Source organism: Procambarus clarkii, chromosome 5 (assembly GCF_040958095.1).
Source record: "Procambarus clarkii isolate CNS0578487 chromosome 5, FALCON_Pclarkii_2.0, whole genome shotgun sequence".
Lineage (NCBI taxonomy): Eukaryota > Metazoa > Arthropoda > Malacostraca > Decapoda > Cambaridae > Procambarus > Procambarus clarkii.
In genome coordinates, this window is record NC_091154.1 from 45,992,732 (window position 1) to 46,016,123 (window position 23,392).

A 23,392-nucleotide genomic window follows, 5' to 3' on the forward strand; every position below is an offset into this window, starting at 1 on the left:
AGCCTCGGCTATCACTTCCTTTTGTCCGGTCGTGATGGTCAAGCGGATTAAGGCGTCCCTGTACATACCAGTTGTGGGAGTATGGGTTCGAGTCACTTCTGGGGTGTGAGTTTTCAGTTATATATATATATATATATATAATTTCGTAAACCTCACCCTGTAAACATTCATGTTTCTACATGTTAAACAAGCTACGAGGATGAGGGAAGGGGATGTTCCCTCCATGCTGGATATTATATTTACCAGGAAAGAGAAAGATATATTTATCATTCAGTACCTCCCTCCTTTGGTACCTCCCTTTTCCTCCTTTCAGTACCTCCCTCCTTTTACCCAAGTGACATTGTCACTTGGGTAAAAGTGACCATGTCTTTTTGGGAATAAAGTATGCAATGCATTATAATCTGGAAGAAAATGAGCTTGAAGCAGTTGAAAAACCTGACTTGTGGAGAGGTCATTATGGGGAACTCAGATATTTCCTTAAGGAATTTGACAAACACTTGCTGTTAGGACATGAAGTAAATGAGATGTATGTCAAGTTTTGTGAAATATATGATAATGGCACAACAAAATTTATACTAAAGCAGAGATGCAGAACTAGGAAAAAGGGAAAAATTGCCCAAACATACAAGCAATACAAAGATGCGAGAAACAACAATAGCAGTAAGGAGAGGGGCAGAAAGACTATGACTTTCGGTCATATTCAACAACACAAATATACATACACACACACACATTATTGGAAAAAATTGGAATTGGAATATTGGAAAAAATAATTAAAACTAAATGGGTAGAACACCTGGAGAGAAATGATATAATTTCAGACAGAAAGTATGGTTTTCGATTTGGAAGATCCTGTGTATCGAATTTACTCAGTTTCTATGATCGAGCAACAGATATATTACAGGAAAGAGATGGTTGGGTTGACTGCATCTATCTGGACCTAAAAAAGGCATTCGACAGAGTTCCACATAGAGAGGTTGTTCTGGAAACTGGAAAATATTGGAGGGGTGACAGGTAAGCTTCTAACATGGATGAAAAATTTTCTGACTGATAGAAAAATGAGGGCAGTAATCAGAGGCAATGTATCGGACTGGAGAAATGTCACAAGTGGAGTACCACAGGGTTCAGTTCTTGCACCAGTGATGTTTATTGTCTACATAAATGATCTACCAGTTGGTATACAGAATTACATGAACATGTTTGCTGATGATGCTAAGATAATAGGAAGGATAAGAAATTTAGATGATTGTCATGCCCTTCAAGAAAACCTGGATAAAATAAGTATATGGAGCACCACTTGGCAAATGGAATTTAATGTTAATAAATGCCATGTTATGGAATGTGGAACAGGAGAACATAGACCCCACACAACCTATACATTATGTGAGAAATCTTTAAAGAATTCTGATAAAGAAAGAGATCTAGGGGTGGTTCTAGATAGAAAACTATCACCTGAGAACCACATAAAGAATATTGTGCGAGGAGCCTATGCTACGCTTTCTAACTTTAGAATTGCGTTTAAATACATGGATGGCGATATACTAAAGAAATTGTTCATGACTTTTGTTACGCCAAAGCTAGAATATGCAGCTGTTGTGTGGTGCCCAACAACAGAAGTTGGCCCATATCTTAAGAAGCACATCAACAAACTGGAAAAGGTGCAAAGACATGCTACTAAGTGGCTCCCAGAACTGAAGGGCAAGAGCTACGAGGAGAGGTTAGAGGCATTAAATATGCCAAAACTAAAAGACAGAAGAAAGAGGTGATATGATCACTACATACAAAATAGTATCAGGAATTGATAAAATCGACAGCGAAGATTTCCTGAGACCTGGAACTTCAAGAACAGGAGGTCATAGATTGAAACTAGCTTAACACAGATGCTAAAGAAATATAAGAAAATTCACTTTCGCAAATAGCGTGGTAGACGGTTGGAACAAGTTAGGTGAGAAGGTGGTGGAGGCCAAGACTGTCAGTAGTTTCAAAGCGTTATATGACAAAGAGTGCTGGGAAGACGGTCTCATCCTGTAACTACACTTAGGTATTTACACACACACTAACTATAACTATATATATATATATATATATATATATATATGTCGTACCTAGTAGCCAGAATGCACTTTTCAGCCTACTATGCAAGGCCCGATTTGCCTAATAAGCCAAGTTTTCATTAATTAATATATTTTCTCTATTTTTTTTCTTATGAAATGATAAAGCTATCCATTTCATTATGTATGAGGTCAATTCTTTTTTTATTGGAGTTAAAATTAATATAGATATATGACCGAACCTAACCAACCCTACCTAAACTATCTTTATAGGTTAGGTTAGGTAGCTGAAAATGTTAGGTTAGGTAGTCGAAAAAACATTAATTCATGAAAACTTGGCTTATTAGGAAAACCGGGCCTTGTATAGTAGGCTGAGATGTGCGTTCTGGCTACTAGGTACGACACACACACACACACACTATATATATATATATATATATATATATATATATATATATATATATATATATATATATATATATATATATATATATATGTCGTACCTAGTAGCCAGAACTCGCTTCTCAGCCTACTATGCAAGGCCCGATTTGCCTAATAAGCCAAGTTTTCATGAATTAATTGTTTTTCGACTACCTAACCTAACCTAACCTAACTTTCTCTACTACCTAACCTAACCTAACCTATAAAGATAGGTTAGGTTAGGTTAGGTAGGGTTGGTTAGGTTCGGTCATATATCTACGTTAATTTTAACTCCAATAAAAAAACATTAACCTCATACATAATGAAATGGGTAGCTTTATCATTTCATAAGAAAAAAATTATAGAAAATATATTAATTCAGGAAAACTTGGCTTATTAGGCAAATTTGGCCTTGCATAGTAGGCTGAGAAGTGCGTTCTGGCTACTAGGTACGACATATATATATATATATATATATATATATATATATATATATATATATATATATATATATATATCGGACAATTAGGAAAAAAAAAAAAAAAATTTAAATTATTTTACCTTGTACCTAGATCCACCAGGCCTGTTTGGTCTATGTTTCAGTACTTGAGAAATCTGGAAGGTCACATCCTCCTCCTCAACTTGTGGATGTGCGTTGATAGATGATTCTGTAAAATTAAGTTATTTATATAATAATAAATTCAGTATAACAATAATATTCTGTAAAATTAAAAGTAATTTATACATCAATCAGATAAAACTCTCCAGAGATGGTGATACACAACATATAAAGGACAAGCTTCAGAACAAAATATGCATTTAGGAATAAGGTTTTGTACATGTAGGTAGCACATGAGAAAATAAGTGGAAGGTGATCAAGTTTATATTAACATGTTAATGGCTTTGTTAAGGCTTTGCAAGAATGAAAAAATATTAATAATATAATATCACCTACCAATTAATTGTACATCATTTATAAGTCAATTATTTGCATTATTATTATTCAATACTAATGATATAAAAATGCATTTTTTGAAATTTTGAAATTGAAATTTTGAAAATTTTGAAATTGTTCACAATTTTTGTTACACCAAAGTTGGAGTATGCAGCAGTTGTATGGTGCCCATATCTTAGAAAGCATATCAACAAACTGGAAACGGTGCAGAGACATGCCACTAAGTGGCCTTAACTAAATGCCATTAAATATGCCAAATATACTACATAAATATACATACTACACATGCACAATAATTGTCCTGGGACCTCTGATATTCCTAATATAATATATAGGGCCATCAACACACCTCCAGCTAGGGCCACCAACACACCTCCAGGGCCATCAACACGCCTCCAGGGCCATCAACACAACACCACCATCAACACACCTCCAGGGCCATCAACACAACACCACCATCAACACACCTCCAGGGCCATCAACACAACACCACCATCAACACGCCTCCAGGGCCATCAACACAACACCACCATCAACACACCTCCAGGGCCATCAACACAACACCACCATCAACACACCTCCAGGGCCATCAACACAACACCACCATCAACACACCTCCAGGGCCATCAACACAACACCACCATCAACACACCTCCAGGGCCATCAACACAACACCACCATCAACACACCTCCAGGGCCATCAACACAACACCACCATCAACACACCTCCAGGGCCATCAACACAACACCACCATCAACACACCTCCAGGGCCATCAACACAACACCACCATCAACACACCATCCAGCCAGGGCCATCAACACGCCTCCAGGCCATCAACACGCCTCCAGGGCCATCAACACACCATCCAGCCTACCACCACAAGCTTATATATATACTACACATGTCTAAGAGCAAATAAAAGAAAACAGTTACCTTAACTATTGAAGATGCAGCAGGATTTTGTGGATAAGCCAGCAGCCGTCCCTCTCGACACGGTTTTAAAATGGCGGCGACTACCACAACATGCAACGAGCCTAAAGAATGTCCAGCGCTAGCATTATCTAAACGCTATTATATATTATCAAGCAATACGGAAATCTAAAATAAAAAAAATGATACAAATAATTGTATTAAATATTTATTTGCAATTACAATACCTCGGGAATATATTTTTGCGTTAGCAAAACATATTAAGTTCGTATTTAGTTTAACTCATTTAAATTCTTTACAAATAATAACCTGATTTTACCTGATGGCCATTAACATTAATGTTTTATGTTGATACATTTCATACCCTTATTATTTCAATATCTTTCTTTATTATGCACCCCATACCCATCCCGTGGGCGGTGGTGTAAAGGATTACAGAGGCACATAATGGGTTCAGGAACTGAACTCTCTAGTTTGTTTAGCTAAGCAAATAACAATTTTTGACGCTAGTTACAAAATTATTAATGTTATATATACATGTACACACTCTCATACATACATGTACATATATATATATATATATATACGTATACATATATACATACACATGCATATTTATAATCACCCACACAAATACACACATCAATAATCTCTGTGTCACTTATTTTATACATGTTCTTGTAGAACATTCTATTGCGAACACATTGGGCGCTGCCCAATAAACTCGCCCCTCGGGGCAAAATTATTTTTTTTTTTTAATCTTGGTGGAACATAAAATGGCCGCCTGTGTTTATGCTGTCGTCAGATGGCGCTGTGACGTCACAGATGAGGGAAGCACGTACTGCGCATTAATGCCTCGATCCCTCGTTATTTATTTATTTTATTTATTTATATATATACAAGAACGTACATTGGGGGGTTAAGACACAACATAGAGCTTAAGTTAGAATTATAATCTTGTAAAACCACTAGCTTGCATATATAGAGTTTCGGGCAAGTCCTTAAACTAATCTTTGAGCAAATTCTTAAACAGAGTTTTAGAGAAATAATTAAATGTAAAATTGATAAAAAGTGTTTAACAGGTACATTACAGCTTTACTTTACAAGTACAGATGATTTTAAGTAGGATAATTACAGTAAAATTGTCAAAAAATTGTTTACAGGTACGATGCAAGAATTTGACACAAAAGCAGATCAGAACAATACACAATAATGAACAAGGAATCCTAAGTACAATTAGGAAAACATCTCAGGGTTATACATTGGATTACTGAAGCACAATATGAGGATCATTACAAATAGTAATGCAGTAGAATATGCACTCATATTCTATTATTAAGTTAATATTAAGTTCCTTCCTCATGTTAAGTATCTTTGTGGTACTAGGGACATCCAAGGATTATCTTCAAGGCTTCGTTCTGCAAGTTTTCAAGCCCTTTAAGCTTTCTTTCAGTCATCAAGGCAAGCAGAGATGCAACATAATCCACTAGCTCCTTTATGAACTGGCGTTACTCTTGCGTTTTTAAGGATATCAGGGAATGTATGACACTCAAGGGATTTGTTGAACAGCAGAGCTATAGGTGGTGCAAGGGCATATGGGAGGCGCTCTTGTATACAATGGATGGGATTTCACTGATGTTCCCAGCTTTGGTTTTTAGTGAATGTATGATGGACACAACATCTGACGGGCTGACTGGTGAGAGGAGAAGAGAGTTTGGATAGCTGCCTGAGAGATATGTGTCTGAGTCTGTGGGATTTTACTTGCAAGGTTAGCACCAATCGATGAAAAGAAGCTATTAAATTCATTCGCCATTTCTAAGTCAGATGACAGTGTAAGGCCATCCTTAGAGAGTGTTATCTGGTTGTGGGAGTGTTGTTTAGTTCCCAGGATGTTAGAGATGGTATTCCATGTGCTTTTCATGTTGCCTTTTGCTTCTTTGAATCTAGTCTCATAATATGAAAGTTTTGCTTTTCTTATGATACTGGTAAGCACTGACGAGTACCTTTTAACTACTTCCATTGGAATTAGGCCACTCCTAAATTTCTTTTCGTATTCATGTTTTTTGTTGATTGATTTAATTATGCCACTTGTGAGCCACGGGTTATTTTTTCTTTTATCAGTTACTTGTTTGGTAAGGAGGGGACAGTGAGTGTTGTAGAGGCTTAGAGTTTTGTAGAGAAAGAGGTTAGTTGATGAGTTTATATCCTGTGAATTATTAAATTCAGATTCCCAGTTAATATTGTGAAGTGCATTAGAGAGATTGCCTAAAGCTGATTCACTATGTAGCCTGAATGAAAGTTTTTTGGTTTCTGGTGGTGATGTGTCAATGTTTGCTATGAGGAAAGTAGGATAGTGGTCAGTTGTTCTGTCATAAATTACCCCAGATGTAAGAGGAGCTGTTATATTAGTCCAAAGGTGATCCAGGGTAGTGGCAGATGTTTGAGTGACTCGGGTGGGCTTGGTGATTGTGGGGATTAGCATACAGGAGTGCATGCTGTTACGGAAATAGTCAACTTGAGGGTTGTTTTCAACATTCAATAAAGAAATTCTGGAGGGCTTCTGTGCAAGGGTTAGGATGAGCTAGCCTAAGCATTTTTATACCAATTTGACAGTTATTTTCAGTAACACGATAAACAACGCTCGGAATATTAAGTTCCTTTCTCATATTAAGTATCTTTGTGGTACGAGGGCACCCAAGGATTATCCTCACGGCTTCGTTCTGCAATTTTTCAAACCCTCCAAGCTTTCTTTCAGGATGCCTTAAAGTTAGTTTAGTTCATTTATTATGCATCCCATACCCATCTTGTGGGCGGTAGTGGAAAGGGTTGCAGAGGCACATAATGGGCTCAGGGACTGAACCCCACAATTCATTTAGCTAAGCAAGTTACAATCTTGATGAGCTAGTTACAAAATTCAGTATAAGTCGTCACATCAACAATGGGTTCGAGATCGATCACAAGTACAGTTTCTAAATTAAGCAACTGACATATGTGGAGAGCTAGTGTCACAATTGATATGTTTGTCCTGCACACCGCCCCCCATCCAGTGGGCAGCGGTGGATAGGTTACAATCACTTTGTTACTACTTACAGTTAGCAAACTGGGGATATTTGGCTAAAATTTCTGGTACCAGATAATTTTGAATGAAATATTGACACATCGTTGGTACATTGGTTATAAAATTGTCTCTGAATTCACTATCACATAGTGACGGAGGGTGTGCGAATAATTTTGTTGACAGTTAACATTTGGTCAGGTCTACATCGGCAGATAATGAGAATTCCCAGAAATACTTGTAACCGAGTCTAAGCCGAGCAGTAGTAACATCTAGAAGTCTGCTGATTTTATTGGATGAACCATAGATGTGTCGCTCCTCTTGCATAATAGTATTGAACGAAAGTTAATCTCCCCAAACAATTTCGCGTTTTGAGCAAGTTACCCCTCCACTCTCTCCATTTTTTTTTGGACATTCCCTGGTAGTGTGCGGAAATACTGAAAAGTGTATACTCTTTTCAACTTTGTCACCTTAATTCTCGTCCTATGTCTTTCATTTTGGTATCAATGCGTTCGCAATAGAATTCCCAACAGAACTATGTGCATATAATGTCAAAGACAGCAGCGCGCTCCACCCGCCGACAAGATGAATGTAGGCCAAGGGTACCAGAAAAAGAAAGCTGAGCGTGATAATACTGAAAAGTGTATACCCTTTTCAACTTTGTTACCTCAATTCTCATCCTAGGTTTTTCAATTTAGCATCAATGTGTTCGCAATAGAATTCTCTACAGGACTAAAGGCATATAAACTCCAAAAGCCCGGCTTACCATCCGCAACAAACAGAGAAAGCGAGAGCGTGTTACCAGGGAGCGCACAAGAGCGATAAAATGTATACACTCTTTTCATTCTGGTCACCTCAATTGTCATCCTAGGTCTTTCATTTTGGTATCAATGTGTTCGCAATAGAATTTCCAACCGGAATTTATGCATGAAATGTCAAAAACAGCAGCGTGCTCCACCCGCTGACGTGATGAAAGCACGGCGGACCATCCACACAAAACAGAGAAAGTGAGAGAAAGTAACCTGGGAGCACTCTAGTGCAATGTAATGTGAACACACTTTTCACTTTGGTTACCTCAATTCTCGTCATATGTCTTTCATTTTGGTATCAATGTGTTCGCAATTGTATCTGCTGGCATTTTACCCTTTGCTTGGATCTGAAGGGTTTTAGGCTCACCACGATGCAATCTGATAGTACCACACGTGTATATACCTATCTTCAAGCAGCAATTCACTCATTCAAACCGACTTATAATGGTTATCCATATATAAATGGTAATCTTTGTTCTACCTGTTAACCTGTCATATGAAGAAAGATTGTCAAAGCTTATATTACATTCTCTAGAAAAGCAAAGAATTAGGAGTGATATATGGTAGAGGTGCACAATGGGATGAATGGACATAACAAAGGGGACATTAATGGGGTATTAAAAGTAGCAACACAAGACAGAACTCGAAACAAAGTGTAAAAATTGGAAAAATTTAGATTTAGGAAAGAACTGTATGAGTAAATACACTGGGTTTGTACCTTAAGGTTCATGTATGCAATATTACAGAGTTCCAGTTAACTCCCATGCATGCAATTAATTTATGTTATGTTTATGTTTTTTATGTTAAAATGTTTTTGTTGATTTGTTTGTATATTTTCATAAGTAAAGCATGCTTACCGTCTAATCCAAGTTTTATGATAACTTTACAATGTTTAAAACATAAAGTTCAATATATATTCTGGTTTTCACACAGGAATTATACGTTAATATAACATCATAATAACGTAATGATGTCGTGTAAATAACGTTATACTGACGTCATATAAATGTTATATTTATGTTATAAGAACGTAAATTGGATAGCTTTACAGAAAGTAAACAAAAAAAACTAAATGTTGACTGAAAATTATTTATTCTTAAATATAAAGCATGAAAACATTATAATACCATAGCATTTACTATTATTTTTAAATTTTTACATAAATCTTAAAAAACTGTGTCATAAGAATATATGTTTTTAGTTATATCCTTTGGTTTTAAGAATGTCAGATATACGTATTTATGTCAAAAGTTACAGTATTACCTTTGTGGAACCATTTAAAAACGTCCACAAACGTTCTGTGTTTGCTGGGGTGTGTGTTACACACGTACACACACACACACACACCTTGTCAAGCACAAGACGAAGCTTGAAAAAGTTTAGTGGTGTGCCAATAGGCTAGTCCCAGGACTAAGAGGCATGAGTTACGAGGACAGGCTGCGAGAAATGCACCTCATGACACTGGAAGACAGAAGAGTAAGGGGAGACATGATCACTACCTACAAAATTCTCAGAGCAATTGATAGGGTACATAAAGATAAACTGTTTAACACGGGTGGTAGGCGAACAAGGAGACACAGGTGGAAACTTAGTACCCAAATGAGCCACTGGGATGTTAGAAAGAACTTTTTCTTTGTCAGAGTAGTTAATAGATGAAATGCATTAGGCAGTGATGTGGTGGAGGCTGACTCCATACACAGTTTCAAATGCAGATATGATAGAGCCCAGTAGGCTCAGGAATCTGTACATCAGTTGATTGCCAGTTGAGAGGCGGGACCAAAGAGCCAGAGCTCAACCCCCGCAACCACAACTAGGTGAATATACACACAAACACACACACGTACACACACACACACGTACACACGTACACACACACACACACACACACACACACACACACACACACACACACACACACACACACACACACACACACACACACACACACACACACACACACACACATACACACACTAATGCCTCTATTCACCTTGCAGTAAATAGGAACCTGAAAGTCAGGAAGCTGCTAAAGGCTGCATCTTGGGGATGTGTATGTGTGTTAGATAAAAATATATGTTGTTTAGATATGATGGAGGAAAAGAGGCCGAGAGTCGGTACATTAGACAACCGACGCTTAGAAAGGCGGGGTCCAAGAGCTAACAGCTAAATCTTGGAAATAATAAATTAAAATATTTAATACACACACATACATGTTTCACATGAATTTGGCTGAGGGCACACTGCATGAGGGCTGATGGCCCCGTCGACGGGGCAGGAAGTCGGCGGTTGATCAAATGCCTCTCACATCCTCCACATACCTGAAGATTATTCCGGCTTAATTTTAAACGGAAGTAATGTCTTGGCATTTACGGCTTCAGCGGGTGGGTGGGCCCGTGGGTTTATTACACTATGAGTGAAAACAATCGCCTATTCTCTATTTTATATTGCCGCTTGTAGAGCTAGAAGCTGTTGCCTCTTGTGTGCGTTGCACAAGGGGATTAATATCTGGATTAATATCTTTCAATATTTCCAGTATTTTTTAAGGTATCGCTTAAATACCGAATATACTGTTATTGGACACCGCTTAATTGACAATGTCTCAACAACGCTGGCTCCTGCTATTGCAATGATGCTCATTTGCTTTTCAATGATGCACCGTAGTTGCCCCCTCTCTAACTTACCGTTCTAAATACCCCTTCTCCATCTCTCGCAAACATTTCCCCCTCATACATCTCCCCCCTTTCCTCCTGTCCCCTTGTCCATCTTTGTCCCCTTGCCCACATTTTCTGTCCTCTGTCCCCGATCCCTTTCCCCCTGTCCCCTGTCCCCCTCTCTGTCCCCTTGCCCCCCCCTGTTACGGACCCTGATCCAACGTCCAATCTCGAAACAGTGACGGCCGCGCCATCTGTGGGTCAGCTCCCGAAACCCCCTCCAAACCGACGACGTGTACTAGCTACGAGGGCCAGTTTCCAGCCCCGTTCAGCGCTCAACGCCGCCGCTGACCTCTGGTGAGGTGGTGCTCAGACTACAACGCCATCTATGGAGTGGATATGTCGGGCGTTTGTGTCTGAGCCTGTAAGTGTGGTGTTTTAGTGTCCCTGTTATTGATGACGTGTCTGCTTACAGAGCCGACCTGGGACCACTGTGATGGAAGTGGAGTGAGTCTACCCGAGGCAGCCAGTCTCCATACTGTGAAGTTTGCTGCAGCTGTTGTGACGTCGTCCCCCCGGAAGAACACTGTGGTGTGTTAGCCTGCCAGTGGAGTGGCAGTGAAAGGATTTACCCGGGACCGACTGTTGGAGACGATAATCCACTGGGGTATTGAGGACAGGAGGGTGATTTGTGATATCACACGAGACTCCTGTCTAGGGCGTACCCCTTATATCGTTCGTGGAGTGGCCGTACCAGCCTTGGTGGCTCAGTACCTGCCAGCAGACCAGCTGGACGTGTGGTTGACGGCCTCCACGACGGTGCCCCCAGTGGACCTGTGTTGTGGCTGACCTGTGGCCAGGGTAGGCTCGGCATTCTCAGAGGACACGTCTTGAGGCCACGAAGAAAGCACCGCGGACTCAGCACCTAGCTTCTTGATCCAGTCTTCAGCAGAAGACTAGATTGTGCATGATCCCCTTGTAAAGTGTTAATACCCCTCCCCCTTGTGTACTCTTTTATTCTATATATTTAATCGGTGATGGTGAACATTATAATATTAAGTTCTTAACTTTCTTTCCCTACTCCCATTTAAGTTACTTGCGTCACGGATCTCATCCCTTGATAGCCACTACTGGCTTGGGAACGGATACATATATCTTCCTCTAACAACATCAGAGTGAGAACCCCGTTGCGTCCCGAGAGGGCCGTAACACCCCCCCCTTTCAATCTCTCTGTCCCCCTGTCCCTCTCTGTCCCCCCGTTCCTCTCTGTCCCCCTGTCACTCTCTGTCCCCCTGTTCCTCTATGTCCCCCTGTCCATCTCTGTCCCCCTGTCCTTCTCTCTGTCCCCTGTACCTCTCTGTCCCCCTGCCCACTCTTTCTGTCCGCTGTCCTTCATCTGTCCCCCTCCCTTTCCTCCAGTCCCCCTATCCATCTCTGTCCCCTTGTCCCTGTCTCTGTTCCCCTGTCCCTCTCTCTGCCCCCTTTCTGTCCCCCCTTTCTGTCCCCCTGTTCCTGTCCCTGTCCTTCTCTGTCTGTCCCCCTGCCCACTCTTTCTATCCCCTGTCTCTCCTCTGTCCCCTCTCTCTTGGTCTCCTGCCCCCCTCTCCTCCCTCTGTCCCCCGGTCCCCCTCTCTGACTCTGTCCCTCTGTCTCTGTTCCTGTCCCTGTCCCACTGCTTCCCCCTCTGTTCCCCCGTCCCTCCTCTGTCCCTGTCCGTCTGTCCCTGTCCCTCTGTCTCTGCCTCTCCTCGTTTCTGACATTCTCTGTGTCAGCCTATCTCTCTTGTCTCTTTCCTCGCTCTATCTCTGTCATTCTCTCACTGACTTTGCATATCCTTATCTATCCGTCTCTGTGTCTAACATTCTCTCCCTGACTCTGTCTATATCTATTTCTCTGTCTCGGTCTTCATCTCTTTCTCTCTCTCTTTCTCTCTCTCTCTCTCTCTCTCTCTCTCTCTCTCTCTCTCTCTCTCTCTCTCTCTCTCTCTCTCTCTCTCTCTCTCTCTCTCTCTCTCTCTCTCTCTCTCTCTCTCCTTACATACATACATACATACATACATACATACATACATACATACATACATTTATTTAACACATGTGGTAAACGCACAAGGGGACACAGGTGGAAGCTGAGTACCCAAATGTGCCACAGAAAGATTATAGAAAGAACTTTTCAGTGTCAGAGTAGTTAATAAATGGAATGCATTAGGCAGTAATGTGGTGGAGGCTGACTCCATACACAGGTTCAAATGTAAATATGACAGAGCCCAGTAGGCTCAGGAATCTGTACATCAGTTGATTGACGGTTGAGAGGCGGAACCAAAGAGCCAAAGTTCAACCCCTGCAACCACAACTAGGTTAGTACATACATACATACATACATAAGATATAAAACAGTGGAGGATTCCCGGGTAGATCAATCAACCACAATGCCCATTACCCCTTTACCCTGTTGTCCTTAACTACACAACTATACAAGAGTCATTAACACGTGTAATGGCTGATCCCCCATCACGATAGCATGAAGACCAATTGCCTGACCCGCAGTCCGTCTTGCTCCTCAAATAATTTTCGGGTTAACATGAAAACGTCTCTCGAGTTTATCTCTCTAATGTTGTTTTCCCATCTTTCATTTTATCAGCTTAGTTCCTTTATTATGCCCCAATTACTCATCCATTGAGCGGTAGTTAAACTGAACCCAAATTAAAAAAAAGTTCCTTTTGCTAAGCAAGCTACAGTCTTGATAAAGTCAGATATATTGTTTGTTAACACATTTCTCAACAATGAACAGTCAGTTTTATCAAGCTAACATATGGTAACACAACGAGTGAGAGTATTAACTGGTCTAATTATTTTATTAGACCAGTATATATTATAAGATTATATATATATATATATATATATATATATATATATATATATATATATATATATATATATGTCGTACCTAGTAGCTGCACTACACATCAAGAAGTCAACACCAGCAATCAACAGCCAATTATTGCACAACTATATTCTACCTACCTCAAGACTCCGCTCCAATATAGAAGCATCAAGAAATATGGACCAATAGGCTTTCTACAAACACTTCTATTCAATATACATTGTTTCGTGTTCTGTCTTGTGTTGATGAAATTAATACCATATTAATACTCTTGTTCTGTCTTGTGTTGATGAAATTAATACCCTATTAATGCCACATCTTGTTCTGTCTTGTGTTAATGCCACATCACCCCTTCCACCTCACTCAAATGTAGATATAAAATCGGAGATGTGTAAGTTCTATTCAGTTGTGTATTTGTGAACCAAAGTCTTTGAAAATGTAATAAGTTTTACGAAACGCGCTCGTGTCGCGTCTGACTAGAAATAATAATGAATTTTGGAGAATTGATTTTTGATTTACCTCCAACAGTGAAAAGAAATGTACGAAAGATTGAGAAAATTCGTGTTAGAATTATTAATCTTACTTTTTCGGTCATATTTAATAATATATATATATATATATATATATATATATATATATATATATATATATATATATATATTAGTATATTTTGGTAGCAGTCTTTCTTGTAGACATATATTATTAATGGAACGTATGGAAATGTCAAGACACACAAGCCTGGAAACCCACTTCGGCCAATCATTAGCCAGATACCCACACCCACGTACAGACTGGCGAAGCGACTCAACGACCTGCTGACTCCTTATGTTCCTTGCGCCTTCAGCCTGAAGTCTCCAAAGGAATTTGTTGACTTACTGCGGGGCACACGGGCCACAGGGATAAGAGCCTCGTTGGACGTAGAATCGCTGTTTACCAACGTACCTGTGGACGAGACAATCGGGATGATAGCCGACAGAGTGTATCGTGATCCAGCCTGTACTCCTCTTGACATACCAGAAAATATTCTGAGGAAACTACTCCAAGCTTGTACTAAAGAGGCACCCTTCTTGAGCCCGGATGGGCACATGTATAAGCAAGTAGATGGGGTCGCCATGGGTTCTCCCCTAGGTGTCCTGTTTGCAAACTTCTACATGGGTACCATCGAGCAAAAAGTCTTAGTCGACATGAACTTGAAACCGGCCATATACTGTAGGTATGTTGACGACATTTTTACACAGGTACCTGATGTCAGACATCTGCAGGAGCTGAAGGAGGCATTTGAGCAGAGTTCCGTGCTGCGTTTCACTTACGAGATGGAAAAGGATGGGAAGCTGCCCTTTCTAGATGTAACAGTCATGGAAAAGAGCGGAGGTTTCCACACTGCAGTCTACACTAAGGAAACGAACATAGGAATGTGCCTAAATGCCAACAGCGACTGCCCAGACAGGTACCAGAGGAGTGTTGTTAACGCATATGTCGACCGTGCTCTCAGCCACAGCTCAGAATGGAAGCAAGTCGACGAAGAACTCTGTAGGGTAAGGCAGGTCCTAGTCAACAACGGCTTCTCCAATGGTTTCGTCGAAAACATCATAAGAAGGAAAGTGAAACGCCATGCAACCTCTGAAGAGACAACTAACACAACACCTATACCCCCTATTAGACTATTTTACAGGAACTTCTTTTCCACAGCTCATAAAACGGAGGAAAGGGTCCTGAAAGATATTGTTAATAGAAACGTTATCCCTACAGACAGAAATCAGAGGATACAACTGACGATTTACTATAAAACCAGAAAAACGGCCAGCCTACTCATGAGAAACTCTCCAGACACAAAACAGAACGCTTTAAAAGAGACTAACGTCGTCTATGCCTTCAAATGCCCTCTTGGGGACTGTAAGCTCCAAAAAACCCAGTATATAGGCAAGACAACAACATCTCTTTCTAGGCGTTTAACGATGCATAAGCAACAGGGCTCCATTAAGGAACATATAATCTCTTCCCACAACCAAACCATCGCCAGAGAAATCCTAGTAAACAACACAGAAATCATCGATAGATACAGCGATAGCAGGCGGCTTGACGTTTGCGAGGCACTACACATCAAGAAGTCAACACCAGCAATCAACAGCCAATTAATGCACAACTATATTCTACCCACCTCAAGACTCCGCTCCAATATAGAAGCATCAAGAAATATGGACCAATAGGCTTTCTACAAACACTTCTATTCAATACCCATTGTTTGTGTTCTGTCTTGTGTTGATACTTTTAATACCCTATTAATATCCCCTCTTGTTCTGTCTTGTGTTAATGCCACATCACCCCTCCCACCTCACTCAAATGTAGATATAAAATCGGAGATGCGTAAGTTCTATTCAGTTGTGTATTTGTGAACTAAAGTCTTTGAAAATGTAATAAGTTTTACGAAAGGCGCTCGTGTCGCGTCAGACTAGAAATAAAAATGAATTTTGGAGAATTGATTTTTGATTTACCTCCAACAGTGAAAAGAAATTTACGAAAGATTGAGAAAATTCGTGTTAGAATTATTAATCTTACTTTTTCGGTCATATTTAATAATATATGTCTACAGGAATACATATTCATATTCTACATATTCTGTATTTATTATTTTCTGGTTTAGGGCTTCTATCCCTCTAACTATTTTCTTAGCATCAGGGCTTAATTGAAATAGGAGTTCTCCAAAACTCATTTTCGTACTTTTAAGGTGAAGAAAAGAGGTGATTTACTATAGAGTGTATTACACTTATTTGTATAATTTGCACGACGTTTCGAACCTCCATGGTTCATTCTCAAGTGAACAGATCTTACAATACTAGTTGATTTTATACCCGCATTAGGTCAGGTGATAATACAATGAAGGTGAAAACATGGGGGGATACATAAGGGATAAACATAGGGGCTGCAGAAGGCTGCAGAAGGGGCTGCAGAAGGCCCATACGAGGCATCTCCTATCTAAACACAAAGATTAATCCAGTGTAATTGGCCTGTTATGTTGGACATTGTCTTCTGTGTTGGCATCGATATGTTCTTGTCTTGTCCTTACTCTCATGGTGGGTAGAGTAAATAGTTCCGTGATTTGGGTGTTCATGGTAGGTCGCTCTATTCTTATGTGAATTGCCTCAAGAATTTGTAATCTTCTTGAATCTTGGCTTTTGTCTATTATGCAAGTATTCTTGTTCAACATTTCTCTTGTTAGAGTAATGTCATGGGCTTGTCTCATGTGATTCCTAGCTAGGAATCACATGAGACAAGCCCATGACATTACTCTAACAAGAGAAATGTTGAACAAGAATACTTGCATAATAGACAAAAGCCAAGATTCAAGAAGATTACAAATTCTTGAGGCAATTCACATAAGAATAGAGCGACCTACCATGAACACCCAAATCACGGAACTATTTACTCTACCCACCATGAGAGTAAGGAGAAGACAAGAACATATCGATGCCAACACAGAAGACAATGTCCAACATGTGATTCCTAGCTAGGAATCACATGAGACAAGCCCATGACATTACTCTAACAAGAGAAATGTTGAACAAGAATACTTGCATAATAGACAAAAGCCAAGATTCAAGAAGATTACAAATTCTTGAGGCAATTCACATAAGAATAGAGCGACCTACCATGAACACCCAAATCACGGAACTATTTACTCTACCCACCATGAGAGTAAGGACAAGACAAGAACATATCGATGCCAACACAGAAGACAATGTCCAACATAACAGGCCAATTACACTGGATTAATCTTTGTGTTTAGATAGGAGATGCCTCGTATGGGCCAATAAGCCTTCTGCAGCCCCTATGTTTATCCCTTATGTATCCCCCCATGTTTTCACCTTCATTGTATTATCACCTGACCTAATGCGGGTATAAAATCAACTAGTATTGTAAGATCTGTTCACTTGAGAATGAACCATGGAGGTTCGAAACGTCGTGCAAATTATACAAATAAGTGTAATACACTCTATAGTAAATCACTTCTTTTCTTCACCTTAAAAGTACGAAAATGAGTTTTGGAGAACTCCTATTTCAATTAAGCCCTGATGCTAAGAAAATAGTTAGAGGGATAGAAGCCCTAAACCAGAAAATAATAAATACAGAATATGCGGTCATATTCAATGAAACATGTTTGAAAGAAAACCTGCTGCCAGTATACACCAATATATATATATATATATATATATATATATATATATATATATATATATATATATATATATATATATATATATATATATATATATATATATATATATGTCGTACCTAGTAGCCAGAACGCACTTCTGAGCCTACTATGCAAGGCCCGATTTGCCTAATAAGCCAAGTTTTCCTGAATTAGTATATTTTCTCTAATTGTTTTCTTATGAAATGATAAAGCTACCCATTTCATTATGCATGAGGTCAATTTTTTCCTATTGGAGTTAAAATTAACGTAGATATATGACCGAACCTAACCAACCCTACCTAACCTAACCTAGCCTATCTTTATAGGTTAGGTTAGGTTAGGTAGCCGAAAAAGTTAGGTTAGGTTAGGTTAGGTAGTCGAAAAACAATTAATTCATGAAAACTTGGCTTATTAGGCAAATCGGGAATTGCATAGTAGGCCAAGAAGTGCGTTCTGGCTACTAGGTACGACACACACACACACACACACACACACACACATATATATATATATATATATATATATATATATATATATATATATATATATATATATATATATATATATATATATATATATATATATATATATATATATATATTTATGATCGATGTTCCCTTCGGGAATCTTAATTTTAAGATAAATAGGAAAACCAGGGATATACTGAACATCTTGTATCAGAATCTTTACTTTAAAAAACATAACGTTTTATATATATATATATATATATATATATATATATATATATATATATATATATATATATATATATATATATGTCGTACCTAGTAGCCAGAACGCACTTCTCGGCCTACTATGCAAGGCCCGATTTGCCTAATAAGCCAAGTTTTCATGAATTAATTGTTTTTCGACTACCTAACCTAACTTTTTCGGCTACCTAACCTAACCTAACCTATAAAGATAAGTTAGGTTAGGTTAGGTAGGGTTGGTTAGGTTCGGTCAAATATCTACGTTAATTTTATCTCCAATAAAAAAAATTGACCTCAAACATAATGAAATGGGTAGCTTTATCATTTCGTAAGAAAAAAAATAGAGAAAATATATATATATATATATATATATATATATATATATATATATATATATATATATATATATATATATATATATATATATATATATATATATATATATATATATATATATATATATGTCGTACCTAGTAGCCAGAACGCACTTCTCGGCCTACTATGCAAGGCCTGAATTGCCTAATAAGCCAAGTTTTCCTGAATTAATATATGTTCTCTAATTTTTTTCTTATGAAATGATAAAGCTACCCATTTCATTATGTATGAGGCCAATTATTTTTTATTTGAGTTAAAATTAACGTAGATATATCGCCGAACCTAACCAACCCTACCTAACCTAACCTAACCTATCTTTATAGGTTAGGTTAGGTTAGGTAGCCGAAAAAGTTAGGTTAGGTTAGGTTCGGTAGGTTAGGTAGTCGAAAAACAATTAATTCATGAAAACTTGGCTTATTAGGCAAATCGGGCCTTGCATAGTAGGCTGAGAAGTGCATTCTGGCTACTAGGTACGACATATATATATATATATATATATATATATATATATATATATATATATATATATATATATATATATATATATATATATATATGTCGCAGCACATTGCTATGTATACCTAAACATGTTTAAAAATACATTGTTTGAGAGGAGTTTTGTAGAAACTGGTAAGAGTAATTGTAATATAATGTTTCCATGATTCAGTGCTTACCTCTTGTGAAAATTGCTTAGAGTTGTTTAGTCAGAGTTGATTTGTTTTTTGTATTGAGGCTGGTATTTTCTAAATTGATTCCATGTACAGTATGTCTAACCATCCTGTGAGATGGAAGTATTAGATAAACTTATAGCTAGTTTTTTATCTACACTGTGTAATATTCCATATAGAATAGGGTAGCAGCACATTGCTGTGTATACCTAATCTTCTTAATAAAAAAAATCAGTAATAAAGATTTTAAATTATAGTTTGTATTATTTCAAATACAGTACTGTATTATCCTTATTAAATCATGTTGACCATGGATCATTAAGATCTCATGTTGATATGTAATACAAGTCATATTTCTTTTGAACTGCTAATCCATGCTAATCATTCATTAAATTGTGCATTATGTCTCAATTTTTCACTTCCTTGGATATACTGTACAGTACAAAAAGATAGGATAAAAATAAACCAGTAATATTTCTTTCATTATATTTTTCATTTAAATAACTGCATCAATATTTTTACAGCTGACAGGATTTGTTTTACCATACAGGTGCATAATTTGTTAAAAAAAATTTGGTTTATTGTTACACACAATGGTGCTACATAGCCTTCCCAGCTTGGTGCCTTCTTTTAATACTTACTGATTAAAAAATAAATAATAAATACATTTTATTCAGGAAAAGTACATACAGTTGATTTACAAACATAATGTTGGATTTATGGACAGAGCTAGTACATACAATACCTAAAGCCACTAATACTCATAGCATTTCGGGCAAGGTGTGGGGGAAAAAACACAGACTAAAACTTAGTAATCGGGATTAGGTATAAATTGTGTTGAAAGAAGGAATAAAAAATACAAAAAGGGGGGTTAGCATAGCATAACTCAGCAATTGCACATGTTGGTGAACAGCGTTGTTTAAAAAATAGCAAGACATGGGTTGACATTTAGGAGGCAAGTTAGGTTACATGGAGTTAATTAGGCAGTACTTGGTTTAACTCTTAAACTGGTTGAGAGAGGTACAGCCTTTGACATGATTCGGGAGGTCATTCCACATTCTGGGTCCCTTGATTTGTAGAGCACTTCTAGTTTGGTTACACACAGCCAAATTGAGTAACAGGAAGAGGTCTTGGACACAAATTTGTTCCATGCTAAATGTAGAGGAATCAGCTGAGTATTCCTCAAATAAAATAAGTTGCCTCAGCTTATAAGGTAAATAAAATAAGCATTTCTCAAATAAGTAGCTGCCTCACCTCACTGCCTTACTGCTACATAGCCTTCCCGGCATGGTGCCTTCTTTTGATAATTACTTGTTCCACACCCAAATTGTATAACAGGAAGAGGTTTTGGACCCCTACTTCCCTCTCTCTTTTTTAATAATCTACAGTATATAGTCATAATTATAGCTTTAAGTATTCAATGAATAAAGTTTGTGACATTTTTACCCTTCTCCTTACCTAACATCATTTGTGCAGCATATTTTTATTTTATGTCTCACCCAGATTTAATTTCAAAATAAAACCAAACTAAATAAATTAGAAATGGGTATGTATAGCTAAGGTACACCATTACTACTAGGTGAACAGGGGCATTTGGTGATAGTAAATGATCCCATCAGGCAGGGCTCATCACCTTCTCTCATATTTCATGTTCACCAGTGTTTATTTACTTAATAACTACTGGTATAATATCTTGCTATTATAAAACTAATTCTACTATCATCAAACACATATTTACTTCAAGTTTCAAGCAGAGAATGCATATATAACTAACACGAAGGACTCCTCTTCACTAGATTCACCAGCTATAATATTTTGGTCATGTTCCAATATCATAAATCGATCCCAGTGTTATGTAGTAGAGAAAAAATGACTTATATCCAGTTTACGTAAAGCTACGAGTGGTCGAAACCACACTTAAATCCCGGAATGAACTTACGAAGGTTTTTCCACTTAGGGTAGCTCTTTGAATACGGACCTAGCCGCCACGAAGGCGCTAAGAAGGAATTCGTTCTTAGCTAAGAGGAAAAACCTTCGTAAGTACCTTCCTGAATCCGGCCCCTGGTGTCCGAAGTGGTAAAAATATTAGTGTGCGATGTTGTCAATGTACGGAGTGTCTTGTACACCCTCCCTACTCTTATTACACCTCACAACCTAATACAAATACAAATACAAATATTTATGCAGGTATCAACGAGAAAGGCTCGTTAACTTCATGCTCCACAAGGAAGATGAATGTAACGTGCCATTTACTGAGTTTGAATTACTCGCGGCCCTAAACAAAGGCAAAGCCACATCCCCCGGTGAAGATGGTATCACTTATGACATATTGCGTCTGCTCCCTTTAGTACCAGGGAATCCCCTGCTTGAGCTGTATAATATGAGCTATGTTACTGGGGGAACTTCCTATCTCTTGGAACAACAGTATAATCATTCCAATTCCCAAGCCAAATCAAGAGAATGCTTTCCGCCCAATTTCCCTTACTAGCTGCATTTGCAAAACATTCGAGAGAATGGTCCTAAACCATCTCCTCCTTAAGAACCATGCTATCCCCTCAGATATATGGCTTCATGCATGGAAGGAGTGTGCATCATTGGATCACCACCTTTCTTACCCTGCACACTGAAAAGTCATATACCACCTTCCTAGATCTTAAGTCTGCCTTTGATATTGCAAATAGACATGTTATCTTGAGTGAGCTTGCAAGAATGAATATTGGTGGTCGGCTTCTTTGTTGGATCAGAGGGTTACTTATCCAACAGGAAGTCATCTGTATTTTTCCAGGGGCATAGGAGTGTAACAAGAGACTTTGAACTAGGTACCCCGCAGGGTGGTGTCCTCAGTCCTACCTTATTTAATATCTTAATAAACACGCTGTTAAACTCTATACCGAGCAAACCCAACGTCCACATCATTAGTTATGCTGATGATATAATGATACACACCACTGGGTATGCTAACACGCAGAACACTCTTAACTCTGTATTAGACTCATGTCAGGACCTAGGTTTAATTATCTCAGCAGAGAAAACAAAGATACACAATCGGCGCCCACCCAAGCAGGGAGGAGCTGTTCGCAAGATGCAACTGTCTGATGGCTCCCAGCTTGACTATGTAAACAGATTCAAATACCTTGGCCTTGAGGTGCCACTGTATGGTCCTGTTATATTCAGACTCTGTCGTCAGTATAAAGAGAGGCTCCGAGCTCTCAAGGCTGTTGCAGGTTATCACTCAGGCTATGGGGCCAATGTCAGAATTGTCAAAATGATGTACCTTGCATACATTAGATCTTTAGTGGATTATGCTGCACCTCTGCTTGTTTTGATGCCTGAAAGATAGCTTGGAGGGCTTGAAAAATTGCAGAACGAAGTCTTGAGGATAATCCTTGGGTGCCCTCGTACCACAAAGATACTTAATATGAGAAAGGAACTTAATATTCCGAGCGTTGTTGATCGTGTTACTGAAATTAACTGTCAAATTGGTATAAAAATGCTTAGGCTAACTCAACCTAGTCCTTGCACAGAAGCCCTCCAGAATTTCTTTATTGAAGATCAGCATTGTTCCAAATGGATAACAAAAACTGGAACTCAACTCAGAATGTATCAGGTTCATGATTTGTACCAAGAGAACCAACAACGGCACTTTCCTGCACCGTGGGAGGTTACACCCTTTCCAGTTTTAATCCCTTCC